The sequence below is a fragment of the Colias eurytheme genome, chromosome 29, assembly GCF_061535395.1.
Source record: "Colias eurytheme isolate Ceu_HAF_F1 chromosome 29, ilColEury1 Martin Lab GWU primary, whole genome shotgun sequence".
NCBI lineage: Eukaryota > Metazoa > Arthropoda > Insecta > Lepidoptera > Pieridae > Colias > Colias eurytheme.
The window spans coordinates 2,033,867-2,051,570 of record NC_143008.1 but is presented as its reverse complement, the minus strand read 5'-3'; the positions used below and the strand labels follow the sequence as shown (position 1 = coordinate 2,051,570).

At 34.4% G+C, this 17,704-nt stretch overlaps 1 protein-coding gene across 1 annotated transcript in view; it reads left to right on the top strand.

Moving 5' to 3' along the window:
* The window catches only part of Prp3 (pre-mRNA processing factor 3), a 147,039-nt gene that overhangs the window by 58,815 nt on the left and 70,520 nt on the right, over positions 1-17,704 (top strand). The gene's annotated exons all lie outside the window — the stretch shown is intronic.

The following is a 17,704-nucleotide window of genomic DNA, read 5'->3' as shown; positions in this document are numbered from 1 at the left end:
TTATTATTTATTATATAGAATTATTTTTTTAAGTTTCGTCTTTTCAATGTTTACATACCTAATTTAAATTGGTTATTCCTAGAAAATTATTTTTGCATTTGGTTTATTCCTAAGTCCTATTTTTTAGTATATTAAGTTTCGCGCTTGACCGGTCTTTGCTTTGATGTACTTAGAATAACTTAAAACTGAAATGAACTTCATTACTCTTACTTGATCAGAGTTTTATTTTTTTTTTACATTTTAGTCATATTTTTTATAGATGGCAACTAAAAACAAAGACTGGTCGACTCAACTCGCTTATTTTTACTCAAATATATACACAAATCATATTTTAGGTAATTTTAAGTTACTCTCCTAAGTATTATTATTATGTGCATTTTAATTTGTTACAATGCTGAAAAAATTAAAAAAAAATCGTGATCTTGGTTTGTTTTTCTTTTCGTATTGAAAATTATTACAAGAAATTTTATTTTTTCATGTATAATAGTAAAAAGCCATCTGTATTTAATGTGTTACTCTGAAAATACAAATGAAACTAGTACTTTATTAGAAAAAAAAAATTCGAGATTATTTGTTTGCGTTGTAGCATATTGGTACTATATTGACACCTATATTAGTTTTATATTTTATTTAAATTTATTATCGTTAATAAAGAATTATAAATCGAATATATTTTTAATCTATGATTTTTCGTGCTAATCAACAATATTTACGTTTCGTATTGCCATATTTAAAAATGAATACAAGATTTTTTCTGTATAAAATGTTTCATTAAAAAAATAGATTTATTTTATGGCAACTTTTGTCTACTAGTACAATTTTCTTTACGAATTTACCTTTGATTTTGTATAATTCAATAAAATATGTATTTTTTTTAATTACCCTTATTTCAATGTATTTGACTAAATAGATAATTGTAATTAGAGTAATTAATTAATAGTCGAAAAGGACAAATATTTTTTGTATTATTTCCAGTGTATTTTATTATAAATAAATGTATACGTATACAATACTTGATTTTATTATTTTACACGAGCCCCTAAATAATAAAAAACAAAATAAAAAATGTGTGCGTGTACTAGTGTACACACGTATGAAGTGAAACTTCTTTATGACCTTATTTTTCAAAAAATAATTAACTAAGTTTATGCAACTTTACAGAAATACGTCTATCACGCGTGGTAGGGATAAAAACTAGATGGCGCGTAACGGAAAAATGTCACGCGTAACGAAAAAATGATACACTAAATTGATTGCAACCCCGATTAAAAGAAGTTTCACTTCAAAAAATATTTCTAATGCTGAGAACACAAAAATTAAAAAAAATTCATATTGTTTGAACAGAAGTTACCTTACATTGAAATAAACTGGTTTTTCTAAGGCCAAATTTATTACAATGACTTACGTAAATCTATTGATAATTTAAAAGTAAAACAAAAACGATGTTTGAATACATCACGCTATTAATTTATTCATATTGGTTTCTTTCAAATGAAACCAAACACTTGTACACTATAAGCAACAGCAAAGATACAAAAATGAGTAAAAATGCAAGCAACCTAGATTTGAAGCAAACTACCAGAACACGATTGTCCATCGGTACCTATAGAAAATATGTAAAAAGTAAACACAGCATAAGGTGTGCATACTACATTATTTACAACATTTCTAAGTACATACCTATATCGAAATCTATTAATAATATACCTATGATAATATTAAGAGTTTGTGTTTTACGCGCTAATCTCAGGATCTACGGTTTCGATTTGAAAAAAAATTCAGTACATAGCCCATCGAGGAAGATTATAATTATTATAGGCAATAAATAATCACGCTAAGACCAATAGGAACGGAGAAAACCGCGGGGCACAGCTAGTTTAAATATGGACCGTGCAACTAAAGATACCTAAAAAAACTTCATATTATGACACTAAAAGATAGGCCTATCTTATATCTAGTATCGTTTTTAACTAAATCTTGATTTAACTTTGCAATGAGGCGTGCAAAAATTTATTTTTTTAAAGCAGGCCTAAATAGACCAAGAGTCAAGACAATTTTGAAGATTTTCCTTCGGAAATATTAAAATGGAGATAATAATTTTATCTAAAGATTATTCGTGGAATATTATTAAGCTGTAGAGTCTATTTGATTGATTATTGCACGCCTCATAAGCGAAGCGTTGAGGTGGGTACTACTGTCACTTCGCGCAAAACATCTGATTTTTCAAACTTAAAATGTCTTTATGTATCATACATTGCACTTGTAAGATAATACATACACACACATATTAAGAAAAAACACTATTTTTAACGTTCATGATATTTTTGATGTCATTTTTGTTATTTAAACTAGTTAAAAAACAGTTTAAAAAAGTTCTGTCTTGGACGTCCGTGTGTCTGTATGTGCGGATCCTTTTTCTTGTTAACACGATAGCGACCGAAATACTTTACTAATCGAGTCTTTTTTTTTCTCTTACGCTTGAGTATGCTCAGGAATAGAACCCTTTCATTTTTCAGGGTCTGATTCGATGTGGTTTAATTGTTATTAAATAAACAAAAATAATAATTAATAAATATTTATTAAAAAAAAATTATGAGGCGTGCACTTTTGGATTTTCCAAATTATTTAATGCTTACACTTAGACGTACTAGTTTGAGGTGAAAAATATTTTGTGTTGAATAGTCCATTTATCTTATGGTAGGACATTTATCTCAAACTCAAACATTTATTCATTCAACTAGACTTCCTTCAGAATCTATTTTATATCGATAAAATACAGAATGTTAAATTAACCGTCGCGTCGGAAAGCAGTTTCTACAGAGTCGAGCCAACAAGAAAATCATCATCAACGTAATATGGAACGGAGCATCTATGAAAACTTGAGAACAGATGAATTTGAAATTGGATAGCATGGTTGATATGAGTATCGTGTGAGTATCTATGTAGGTATTATTAGAACTACGTAGGTATTCAAAAACTTGTGATTTTGATACGCTCGCTGCTTTAGCATTAATAACAACACCTCAGAAAAGGCTGTAGCCTTGGGAGTTGGGAATAAATTCAAATTTTATCTAAATCTAACTATGTACATCATGTACTATTAATTTAAAGAGGAAGAGTTTGTTTGTACGCGCTAGTTTCAGGAACTACTGGATGGATTACAAAAATGACTTCATTATTTGATATATTTACGTGATCCCTGAGTGTTATAGGCATTACATACCACGGGTGAAGCAGCGGGGGATCACTAATATTCTCATAAAAATATAATTTCAATTAATCTTTATTATATACTAATATTATAAAGCTAGAGTTTGTTTGTTTGTTTGAACGCGCTAATCTCAGAAACTACTGGTCCGATTTCAAATATTCTTTCGGTATTAGATATAAGATAGCCCATTTATCGAGGAAGGAGGAAATATCATCACGTTGACCAACAGGAGCGGAGCACTGCGGGTTCAAAGTTAAAACTTCAACCGCGGGGCACAGCTAGTAATAAATAAAATATAATGTCAATTTGACGATTTTTAAGGCATCATTCTGTGTCCTCGATTTTGATCTACATATTGACATTAAACTAATGATGTATTTTAATTAGAAACCCATAAAATTAAACTAATTTTGCCTCCATTTCCGCATAACCTTTTCATCTGTCAAAATAATGTCAAGTCAATTAAATCTTGTCTGGCAAGTATTTTGATTAATTGTAATTTTTGAAACGATTTTTTAAACCGATTTATTCAACTTGGTACGAAGTATGGAAAAAAGCAGTACAGGTTTGCTATAGTAGAAATAAATATATTTACCATAATTATTGTCTTGTCGCCTTCTGGGGTATAGCACCGATGAAATGAACCCCTGTGTCCCCTAGTATGGGGCAGATGCATTATACATCTGTTTCACTGATCCATTTTCTTAGTACAAGTAGGTGATCATTGATCAACCTTTATTTTTACAAGACTTTTTTAAGGTTGTTGTGTTAGCCACTGGGAATCGAACCCTGGTACTAATATCTCTCAATAACTTCATTTAGGATGCGGTATATGCCATATTAAGCATTTATATCAGTGATAAAATTGGATGACCATTACTTTATTGCTCTTCCACCAATTATCATTTATATCAAATATTTATTAAATTGGCATAAAGATAAGGCATTAAGATCGGAAATAAGAAAGAGGAGGATATTTAATAAAACACAAAAATAATTACAAATTGCTATTTCTTTATTAAAAATTACACATTATAAACAACGTCTCCGTCGAAATATCTCAAAAATAACTTCAATAATAATAATATTATACAGACGAAAATGTCAAATTAACCTTTTGAACGCCAATGACATCTATAGATGTCATGCGCAATCGTGCCCTGTGCGCCAGCGACACCTATACATGCCAAGAAACAGATCATAGATAAATACAAAATAAACATATTAAACCTTTACTTTTACGTGTTTTATTTATACAGTTTATGAACTGAATCCCCAGTTATTACATAATTGTACACAGTAAACAAAATTGCCAAGTAGTTATTCAAATATTTGATGACAAAAAATAACTTAATTAATGGCTAAAAAAGCATGTTCTCTCGCGCCAATGACATGTATACGTGCCTACTAGTGATGTAGTGTAATATTCAAGTAACTTCATTAAAATTTCAGCGAAATTACTCTAATTCGCTTAATTTTTGTAATAACTACAAAAAATATATATAAGCTTAGTCACTGAGAAAAAAGGTAAATACTACATTCTTTGGTATAATACCATATTGTCTATATTGTGGATATTGTTGATTTGAATATTTTCCTTTTCGCCAATCATGCGCATCCCTAGCACAGTATCGATATGCAATCCCTTCTGCGCCATTGACATGAATAGATGTCGGACTGGTGACGTCGTAAGCGCGTGCCGTGTTGTTAAGTGCGGAAAGTTGTAAAAATATTTTATCGAGTATTGCCGAGAGTGTGAGTGCCTTTATTAGAATATTCTTATGATACAAATTGTCGCTATGTCATATCAAAATATGGTAATTGACCTAAATAGGTACCTACATATAATTAGTATTTGTAATAACTCAAGTATTAAACTAAAATATGATTGGAAAATAAATATGTAGTTTTAGAGCTATTACGCACTGTCGACCAGTCGCCGGCGACTCAGTCGCCGGCGACTGGTCGACAGTGCGTAATAGCTCATAATGCAATTCCCTTTATTTAAAGGTAATAGTTGTTTTGATATTTACAAATAAACACTCCACAATAATACCTATAGTTCATATAAACTTAATAAATAAACTCGATAAGTTACAATAACATACAGCTACACATCCCTAATCAGAAGCGAGAGATTATAAAAAAAAAGGATGGTTGCCCGCGCCATTGGCATGTATACATGCCAATGGGGCGTAACTGATAGAGAATAGTGCTGTAACTTGCTGCAATTTTATATGTATTTTTGTATCTCAAAAGGTTGATTTTTTTTGTTGATAGTTGCTATTTAATGTGGTCTTAAGTTTTTACAGTAGGAGATGGGGTTAAATAAATATTATTTTTGTGTTATAAGCTGTTTATTCAAATATTCAGACGTGAATTATTATGTTTATCGATAACATTTTGGAATCCCTACTATTTTCAAGGTTATCTCATTGAATTTGTGGCTTGGCGTGGAGGGCACGGCGATGCGTTTTTGCTCTGGCGGTCAAAAGGTTAAATTAATTTAGGCTGCCCTTATCACAACATAATAATTCTTACACTATCATGGCAATATTTTTGTATTCGACAATTGTTGAAAAACATTTTTTTCAGTTAAAAAAAGACGTGTGGCACTCGGGGACTGCCGCGGTAAAGCTATTGCATGCTATGCCTTCAAGCCACACCTCCGCCCGTCGGAGTGGGGAGCGTGAGGTTTTTCGTTACGCAATTTCTGGATTCGGTCCCCGCGCTCAAGGCCCGCGATAGAAGCTATGCAATAGCTTAATATAAATGATACATGCATGTTTAAATGTAATGTTATGTAAATAATTGTGCGAATGTGAAATTTTGAATCAGATTATTTTAGTCAAGAGCTATTGAACGTTGAAAACAAAATAAATAAAACTAAGAAACCAGCATCGATAACAAAAAAAAAACTAAAAATCATTAGAATTGAATATAAAAAAAAACAAATGCTTAGTTGTCATAGCAACATACATATCGTATCATAAAAAAAAACGTTCAAAAGAGTACAAAAAAATATAATTAATATACTGAAACTAAATTTTCTGCACATCATTCCCAACGTAAAAATTCACACCCCCAAAATTATTTACTCAAAAGTGTCAAAAAATCAATGCATCGAAATAAAGAAAAACACTTTCAAAAGAGACAAAACGACGATACTGCCTATATATACCTGTCTCTTTTCAACACATTAAAAAAAATACTACTACATCCTTTTTTTCACAGTTTTTTATGGCAACAATACAAAAACATTGCCAATATGGCGTCTTAAATCAAATAATAAATGCTTTATCTGTGACCGATGAGTATTAAAAAAAAACTATTTACAAATCTAAAATACACAATAAAGCCTATTACGTTCGTTTGTCACGGCGCAGACGCACTGCGGACTAGATATTTGTGAAAAATCGACGGTTTACAAACGAGCCATCGAAACGCGGCGTTTTTTGTGCGAGTATCGATGTCGTTGCAGTGTCTTAACAAGAGGAAAATTTAATATTTGAGTAAATTGTATGTAGTTCAAAACTTTACTGTTGTTTATTTTTGCAATAGTCAATACGAAAAAATGACAACTCAAAATATAATATAACACATTTTTTTTCACAATTCCACTTTTTTTTGTATTGAAAACTATTTTCAAAACTAATTCTTTTGCTCAAGTTGATACGTTTCAACCGCTCGTTTATACACCGCCTATATGCCAATACAATGCTTTATACCGATCGAACAACGTGATATGTCCACAAATAATTCTAAATAAATAACTACAGATTAAAAATTTTAAGCTGCACCGTTTAACATATCTAGATTACAGATAACTACAAAATAATGACATATATTTAAGTAAACTTAAAAAACGTTGTCACATTTCTTAATTCGCTTGGAAAAATGCATTTTTGTTAAGTTCACTTAAACACACGTCAAAAGAATTCTATCTTTCCAATACAATACAATGTTACCTTCATATTAATTTTGAATTAATAATTTCTACGTATATATTCGTTAGCTGGCAACCCTTAGCGACTATGTTGCCATATATCATAGTAATAATAATATAAATAACATACTGCGTAATAAAAATAAAAAAAGTCTACGTCCCATTTCCATTTGGCGGTTACGATATTTGGGTCTAATTTATTTTATTGAAATTTCATCAAAAATTGTATGAAAAAAAAATTAAACGAAGCAATATATCATTTAATTTATATATTAATAATAAATACTACTTGTGCTTAAATAATCATGACAAAATATTCATGCAAACTTGCCAAGCTTGCACGACCACCGAAGTTTAAGACATACATAGGTTTCCCGTAAATAATTACTTTAAATATAAATTATAAATTAACAAAGTCTTGTCAACCTTGTCTGAGTGTCTGACCTTGCCAACCTTTTCTGACTTGTAAAAGAAACCAAATGTACTTCTAAAAGAAGTCTTGTTGAATAAACACAATTTTGTATCTATTTGAACTGAAAAACAAAAACTAATACATACATACTGCGCCAGCGCAGAATTTAGATTTTTTTCTACAATTTTTTTCTGATATTTTTAGTTTTATAGCATTCACACTTTATAATGCGTTGCCCCGGAATGGCGAAAGACGGTCGGTCGGCGGGTCCGAATCCCGCACCCTGATCATTTTTTTTTTTCTAAAAACCTTTATATTTTAGTTATGAAAATTCAAATTAAGCCCAAACACCGTACCTGCACACCATCAGTATAAACGCTAAATCTACAGCACCTACCTAGCGTAAGAACTAACATATTCACAATCTAAACTAACAGTTATAATATACAAAAAAACGACGACGCAATACAAAATCTGTTTTAAATTTGGTAAAGTTTCTTTGTTTGTTTGAACGCGATAATCTCAGGAACTACTGTGTTAGATATACCTCTTATTGAGGAAGGCTATAGGCTATATATCATCACGCTAAGACCAACAGGAGCGGAGCAATGCGAGTAAAACCACACGGCAGCTGTTTTATTAAATCTCCGTCGATTCGCTCCGAATTTTAAAAACACAATTTTCATTTCGTGGTCCATTTTATTATTAGAGTAAAGCCGTAGCCTATAAAAAAAATTCTTTTACAAAAGCACAATTTAAATATGTTTATATTAATAAATAATTCAATTTAATATTTTAATTTATGGCAGTACTGCGTTGCTACAATATTGCCAATGTCATGTCGTGGATTTAGTCACGTCCAAAAAAGTATCAATAAGCTCAACATGGTTTTAAAGAAAGTTCTATTGAACAGAATTTCTTCGAAGGATGGCAATTTTGTTTGATAAAAAAAGTTAAAAATAATAAATTCGTTACAAAATTACTGGTTAGCTGTCACATTGACAACTGTCACACTGACAGCTGTCATTTTGACATACGTCAGGTTTTGTATTACGTCGTCCGCGAATCGTTCGAATGGCATATACAAACGTACAGGCATTGACATACGACATCGGATGCGCACTTTGCGATGGGATTCGTGTGAATTGTTGGGAACTTTACGTCATTGGGTTATATTTTAACCAAATGAGGCTATGTGTACACTGAGGTAATTACGAAGGTAAATTAATTAAAAAATCATATTTTTTTGTTGTTTCTTGTTATGTTATCATATACTTAGATGATTTTTGATAGCAGAAATGTTGGTTTTAATGCTAGAACAAAATTCAATGTAGTCTATCATAAATTAAAATATAGTAAATAATAAACAGAAAATACTTTTTTTACTGTAGTTCACAATTACCCCAATTTACCATACGTCAAAATTCGGTTAAAATCTTGCAAAAAGTATTAAAAATGTGATCTTTTAGTGGCGGGACCATATATCGATGCATTTTTGACATGGCACATTTTCATATAAAGTTCTTTTAATACATAGTAAACATGGGACATACACACAAAATATTGAAAAAAAATCGTAATTTCAAGATTTTTTCGGAAAAGATAAATTGTATGATTGATTAATTTTCGATTTATTTCTATACTTTAAGTTTTTTCATGAATTAAGTTAGCATTATGCATTAACTTAGGGTATCTAGGTTCATATTAATATTTGGATATTTTCATACTTGCACATATAACTAAATATAACTTAAAATAAACATCAAATTTCACTATTTACGAACGTCTATTCATATTAAATATGGGTATTATATCAATGCCTTAAAACATAAAATATGTTTTAAGTACTTAAATCTCAAATACATGAAGCGCGGAGAATTTTTGAAGTGAAACTTCTTTATCGGGGTTGGAAAAAAATTTAGTGTAACATTTTTTCGTTACGCGTAACAATTTTTCCGTCACGCGCCATCTTTTTCTTATCCCTACCACGCGTGATTCGACGTATTTCTGTAAAGTTGCACATAGTAAATAATTTTTTGAAATATAAGGTCATAAAGAAGTTTCACTTCTTACGTGTGTACACTAGTACAGGCACACATTTTTTTACAGAATTGAAAAGGAAATTTTTTTTTTCTTTTTGAGTTTGAGTATGGTTTCAAAAGCTTCGCGTTAATGAAAAAAACGATCTTCCACAAAGCAACTCTTTTGTATTATCTGTCTCTTTCACTCTCATATAAAAACTCAGTGTCAGAGCGAGACAGACACATTATACGCATTATGAGATTTAAGTATCAATAAATAATATAAACAAATAATTATAATTTAGACAATATTTCGCGATCGGGGTCAATATATTATAGAAATTTAAAATGGCACGTAAAACCTTGTCAATTCCCTTGTTTTTATCATAGAAAAGTATAAAAAACTTAGTTTGGTACATGTGAATGTGTATAAATTACTGTCACTAATATTAAATACGCAAATTAATTTAATAAATACTTATTGAAATTTATTTATTGAGAATTAAATACCAGTTATGTCATATTTATGAAAAACGTTTTTAAAAATGAGTTACAAAAAAAAACATGGTATACTTACTACATTTTTTACTACATTACATAAAAAAATACACTTACCAAAAGGTTATTTCCAAAAAATTACATATAAAAAATTGACCCCTCAAAAAAAAACATTAAAAATAAAATAAAAAAAACTATACAAAATAATGGCATAATGTCGCCGGTGTATAACCGGCCGAATAATAATTATATTATTAATATAATAATGAATTATTTCGCTTAATCTACATTAATACGGATAAAACTATCTTATTTGGCAGTAACGGACATTTTATAACTGCGTCCTGAAAATAGAAAAAAAAAATATTAGTTTTTTTTACTTCTTAAACTTAAAAAGAGAGAAAATATAGATTACACCACTTATAACTCAAGAACGGCTAAACTGATTTTAAAGATTATTAGTTTGGAAAAATTCGTATTCACTTGGATTAATTAAGAGCGACGTACACGGACTGCTCGAGCGGTCTGTCGTTGACAGCGTCGGTTGTTGAGCTGTCGCTACAAACCGCGCAGTTGACGGCTTGAAGCGGTCGCGACTGCTCGAGCAGTCCGTGTACGGCAGTGAATGAATGCCCACAGTTCACCGCGCGGTCGCGGCTTCAAGCAGTCGGTCTCAACTGCTTGAAACGGTCCGTGTACGGCCGCACTAAGGGCTGTCAAAATAAAAAAAAATACAAATAAAAAAGAGCGTGTATGCCGAGCACACGTGTCAGAAGTGAAACTTCTACACACTCACCGCTATAGGAACAGCACGGGCCGCTCGTGCGCGCGCTCGGAGCCGCTCGAGTGCGACCGGCGGGTTCCCCCCCCACCGCCTCCACCGCCCCCCTCCACGACGCTCGTGCCTGAGCCGCTGGACGTGGACTTCACTTCGCCCTCGCGGTTTGCTGTAAAAAAAAACAAATAAAATATGTATAATGGGTGTTCTAATAGGTGCTCTTCCTCAAACCCCCCCCCCCCCTCTCAATGTTAAGTATGTATTAATATATGTATTCACGTGGCCCACAAGCTCGCCATCAAACGCCGTATCTTTTCGTGTTCCTGTACCGCGTATTACATCATATGCACCGCTAAGTGCATCGTGTGTACCACTAAGTGTTATATTGTACCGCTAAGCGCATTTTCTATGCCACTGAGTGTTATCTGTACCGCTCAGTGCATCGTCTGTACCACTAAGTGTTATCTGTACCGCTAAATGAATCGTCTGTACCACTAAGTGTTATCTGTACCGCTAAATGAATCGTCTGTACCACTAAGTGTTATCTGTACCGCTAAGTGAATCGTCTGTACCACTAAGTGTTATCTGTACCGCTAAGTGAATCGTCTGTACCACTAAGTGTTATCTGTACCGCTAAGTGAATCGTCTGTACCACTAAGTGTTATCTGTACCGCTAAGTGAATCGTCTGTACCACTAAGTGTTATCTGTACCGCTAAGTGAATCGTCTGTACCACTAAGTGTTATCTGTACCGCTAAGTGAATCGTCTGTACCACTAAGTGTTATCTGTACCGCTAAGTGAATCGTCTGTACCACTAAGTGTTATCTGTACCGCTAAATGAATCGTCTGTACCACTAAGTGTTATCTGTACCGCTAAGTGAATCGTCTGTACCACTAAGTGTTATCTGTACCGCTAAGTGAATCGTCTGTACCACTAAGTGTTATCTGTACCGCTAAGTGAATCGTCTGTACCACTAAGTGTTATCTGTACCGCTAAGTGAATCGTCTGTACCACTAAGTGTTATCTGTACCGCTAAGTGAATCGTCTGTACCACTAAGTGTTATCTGTACCGCTAAGTGAATCGTCTGTACCACTAAGTGTTATCTGTACCGCTAAGTGAATCGTCTGTACCTCTAAGTGTTATCTGTATCGCTAAACTTCGTTTAACTTTTATGTTAACCTCAATAAGTAGTTTTTGAAAACAGTAAAAGATGTTTATTTCGTAAATTAAAAATTTGGTCTCAAAATCTATCTAAGTCCCGTAAAAAATTCACAAGTTATTAACGACCAATTATGGATTATTTCCAAAAATTTGTAATTGACTTTCTCAATTCTATTGGTGGAGTCTTTGTAAATTATAAAATTAATATAAAAACATACCTATTAATATGACAAAATTTTTTAATTTCAGTAATTTAACCGAACCAAAAAAATTAAAATTAAAGGCAGAAACAACTAACGCTATTTTAATTTGTCTTTTAAATAAACAGACATGATTCTCCTTACATTAAGGGGATTACTATGGTCAAAACCGGAAAACACCTTATACATATTGAATTTTGTTGAGGAAACTGTTGGTACGATTGTCTTAAAAAAAATATATGTGATACTCAAGGATATATATTAACAAAGTGTATTGTTTACTTTTCAGTTTAGAACGGCCTAAACATAAAAAAAATACATACAAATCAACCCCTTTTTGAACATAAAACGCATTTTGTTAGGAAAACGGCTACACATTTATACATGAAATTTATACCAAAAAATATGTTATGATATTTGTAACAATTTGTATTGATTGTTTTTTCAATTTTCATTATTATCGTTAAATTATCAAGAAAAAACTCGAATTTATAATAAAACCCACATAAAACCTCACCTCTATTGCATATTTTCGACGAAATTTGACGGTGTCAGTTCGACTCGGACGGGGGACTGTACGTGCGGTTTTTTTTGCAAAATAACGCTAAAATTCACCGAATTGAATGTTTTGTTAAATTAAACCAGATTGTAATAGGTATTTACATGAGCAGTTCACGACATGAAAGTTAAAAATAGGTATGTAAAGATATAAAAATCTGTTTGTAAATTAGTTTTGTTTTTGAAAGGCGTCATTGAATAATATCCAGTGTTGATAATTTTTGACAGTAAAATATTATCAGAAAACACATACCTACCTATAAAACAGTAACCAGATTTTCCCTGTGCCTTGAATATTTTTTAAAAAAGATTAATTGCTGTTCTATCGTATATTTTAAGGGTCCAAAACAATCCAAAGCCGGGAGATACTGACACAAAATTTTGGGTCATTTGTAACCGGATGGCGGTTCTACAGTGGTCTTAGTACGCAATGACAAAAAGAAAAATCATGGTCAGAACAGTGGTACCGGCAGACTAGTCGCGTGGGCGTTAGTCGAACTCGTCGGATAAATTACGGAAGGCAAACGATTTGTAACACAAAAATTTTAAGGATTTACCGATAGCCCATAAAAAAGAAGTAGGCGGTAGTGTCATGCCATACTTTTCCGGTGTAATTTACAGTGAATAAATTCACCCACAATACCGACGTGAATGCGTTGATTTAAAAAAAAAATCAACCATTTGTACCAGGCTAATTTTTGCACAGGTAATCATAGTCCAGTAGCCATGTACGAAAATCGCCATGCCATACTTTTCAGACAGTTCCAAATGGTCGCCATACCGCCGAAAATCAGCAATTTTTTTTAATATTGTATAAAATCACTTAATTTTATATTATAATATATAAAGCTACACTACCACTCACTCACTGACTGACATCGCTTTTCTCGGAAACTACGTGGAAAGTGGGGGGGATAACGACGTGATCGTGTAGAGGTGCGCCGAGTGACCAGAGGAAAAATATAGCGATCTCGATCATCTTCGAAAACCAAGTGGACCCCTGGAGGTGCGCAAAAACGGTGGTACCTGGAGGGGGGGTGTCGGAACAAAAAATGCTCGGAACTGGTGGCGATTACCAGGGGAGGTGGAAAAATGGGGATTTTCGCGAAAACAAGATGGCCGCCGTACTTTGCCAAAATCGCCGTTTATGAATCCTTACGTCTCAAATTTGGCACACGTGCTCTGTTCGAGCCGGCGAATCGATCGGTGCCCCGTTTGAGTGGCTCAGGGCCCCAGTTTCCAACTTCCATACAACGTAAAATCCAACGGCCCGCGGAAACGGTGCGAGTTGGGTGGGGGGTCCGGGAACTAAAAATGATCACCACCCTGGGACGCTACCAGGGAGCCATAGTGGGTCGCTCGATTTTGGAATTTTTCCATTTTTGGCGCAAACATAAAAACGTAAATTTAGACGAGGTGGCGCAATCGAGAAATACACCAATGATGCATTCGTACTCGCCCAGCTCCCAGGATATCCAGAAAAATACGAAATCTTAAACTTTCCCTCATCTCGCGAAGACGGTCAACGGCCCGCGCAAACGGTAGCAGCTGCATCTGGGGTGCTCGAACTAAACTTGGAGTAGACCTCGAGCAATTACCACAGATAGTGAAAAAAATTCAAAATGGCGGAAAAAATGGCCGCCACCATACAAATTCTAAAACGGCCATCGCTGGGCCAATCGCGCTGAAACTTGGCACAGGGGCTTTAATCGAGCCGCACGTTAAGTTGGCATACTCATAATCGAGTTTCCATCGCTGGTTTCCGAGTTTCATACAACGCAAAATTCGACGGCTCTCCGAAACGGCGCCAGATAGCCGGGGGGTGTAGAACTAAAAAATGATCAGAAAGATGGGGCGCTACCAGGGCAATCGAGAAATTTCAAATTGGACGCAATTTTTTTTTCAAAAATGGCCGAATTTTCGAGGCAAGATGGTGGCGCCGGTTACTTTACGATCGGTCTGAAAATTGATTTCTGTGCTCTAATCGGCCAGATTTACAAAACTGCATACTCAGAATTTCTCTCCGACCCTCGGTTTCCATTTTCCATACATCACGAAATTCAACGGCTCTCTGAACCGGTGGCAGGTAGGTCGGGGTCGCCGAAGCAAAAAATGCTTCAAAACCTGGTCCGCTTCCAGGAATATAAAATTTTTTGGTAAAAAGCGAAATTTTTTTTTTCGAAAATTTTGTATGGAAATTTCCATAGTAGGAAGGGTAATTGAATAGCAACGGCAAAAGACGGCGCCGCGGGCTGCTTGCTGCCCGCGCACCGCGCAACCTCGAAGGTCGACAGCCTCCCGGAGTAGAAAATATTTATTAACTTTTGAACTACCGCACGAGCCAAGCGAGCGAAGCGAGCGAATCACGGCAGCGGCTGGCGTAAATATTCAAATAGGTAGCGAGGAGCGAAGCGACGAGCGAGTTAGGTTAACTTTTGAACTACCGCACTAGCCAAGCGAGCGAAGCGAGCCAGTCACGTCAGCGGCCGGCGTAAATATTCAAAGAAGTAGCGAGGAGCGAAGCGACGAGCGAGTTAGGTTACTTTTGAACTACCGCACTAGCCAAGCGAGCGAAGCGAGCAAGTCACGTCAGCGGCCGGCGTAAATATTCAAATAGGTAGCGAGGAGCGAAGCGACGAGCGTGTTAAGTAAACTCTTGAACAGAAGCGACTTTAGGGCGATTCCCACTCAAACAAAAAAAATTGGTTGTCTGTAAAGTCGGTTCACTGACGATAGTTGAACGTGACAACGGCCAATTGTGCTTCTTTGTCGCTCGTTCCGCGCTCTCGCTTGCACTTCAAGTTTTACATGGAACGCCTCAGAGCGAGGTAACGCCGCATGAGTCATGTTTTTTCGTGCGTGCAGCCGGCTATCGAATTATAAGACGTTGTCACGTCAAAAACTACGTAGGTTAAAAACTATTAAAACTACGTTAAAAAAACCGACTTCAAAAACGTAAAAGTAGGTCCTTATTTTTAGTGCCGAAAGCATAATGAATTTGATTTTAAACGAAGCTACTAAAAAGACTGAAGTTTTCAATACGTAATAATATACACATCTTCACACATTTATTGAGTGAATGAGCCAATCGTTCACGCTTTATAAGCGTAGGACTTACACCAAGAGTAGTGTAGTTTTTGTATCGAAAATAGCCAATTTTTTGTATTGCGAATAATGTAATTGAATTGCAAGTACATAGGTAGTTCTTGTATCAAAAAATAGCGTAGTTTAATAAGTGCTTAGTGCTTGGCACCGACTTCAAACCTATATAGTGAATAACACAACTAAATAATATGTAGTAATTAATTATTTTTTACTTTTCCGTTTTTGAAGTCGGTTTTTTTAAAGTAGTTATTTTTATAGTGTAACGATATCATATTCGATACACCCTTTGGGCTTTGACTGTAGTCCTATGGCTTTCACTTAGATATTTTTAGTGCCGAAAGCATAATGAATTTGATTTTAAACGACGCTACTAAAAAGACTTGAAGTTTTCAATATGTTTTATACATCTTCACACATTTATTGTCTTGAACAGTTTATTATGAAAAGTCACCGCTATTGATTAGACACCTCAAATAAATGAAATTCGGGATCACGTTTCAAAAATTTAACCAATATTTGAATAAGTAATTTATAAGCAGTTTCGACTGACTGTAGAATCGCTGTTAGCAGATGTAACAAATGGACAGGAAATTCGAATGCATTTTCAAATGACTGCAGATTTCTGCCCTGGGATGAGCCGCGAGCTGCTTGCAGCTCGCGCACCACGCACCCTCGAAGGTGGACAGCCCCCCGGAATAGAAAATATTTGAATGGGAAATTTATAAGCACTTCCGATTGACTGTGGAATCGCTGTTAGCAGATAATAACAAATTGACGGGGAATTTTAATGCATTTTCAAATGACTGAAGATTTCTGCCCTGGGATGCTTCCGCACCACGCTCCCTCGAAGGTGGACAGCCTCCCGGAGTGGAAAATACTTGAATGGGGAATTTATAAGCATTACCGACTGACTGTAGATTCGCTGTTAGCAGATGTAACAAATGGACAGAAAATTCTGATGCATTTTCAAATGACTGCCCTATTGCTTCTACCCAGGGGCAAAAGGGGCTCGCGGGCTGCTTGCAGCCCGCGCACAACGCACCAGCTAGTTATTGTATAAAATCGTAGGAAAGTCAAAACTGACATAAACGTATAGCAATTATTTATTTATTTATTTATTTTTAGCCGACGCCATTATAGGACAAAATTCTCAATTGAACTGAATTTTTTGTTGGTTCCGTTACCTCCGCACTTTTAACTGGGTGAACCGATGATTTCTTCTACACTAATATTATAAAGAGGAAAACTTTGTTTGTTTGTTTGATTTTAATGAATAGGCTCATAAACTACTGGACCGATTTTAAAATTCCGTTCACCATTCAAAAGCTACATTATCCACGAGTAATATAGGATAGGTTTTATCCCGGAAATTCCACGGGAACGGGAACTATGCGAGTTTTTCAAAAATTAACCCCGAACTAACTACAAAATACATAACAAGTCGAAAAAACGTGATTTCTTGTCCGTTCCCCTATTTTTTTCGGTGTGTAGGTTGCATGCATATATTCCTACTAGGTATGAAGAGATATACAGAGAACGCTAAATACATTTGCCTGGTCACCATTACCATTCGATACACCATGACATGGTAGAGGCCGTTCTATAGAATTACGTCAAATAATGTACTCCATCTTTTATATCTCTGTAGGTGAGATGTTCTCCACCCTAGCCATCATCAGGTCTCCAGAATATAGTAGAGTCCGTGTTGAATAAAATTAATTTCTAAATCGGTGTTTTCTTAACTGTTCCCCACTCTAGAACTTATAATTACTTGCTTAGTCATCTTAAGGTCTCCAGAATGGGTCATGTAGT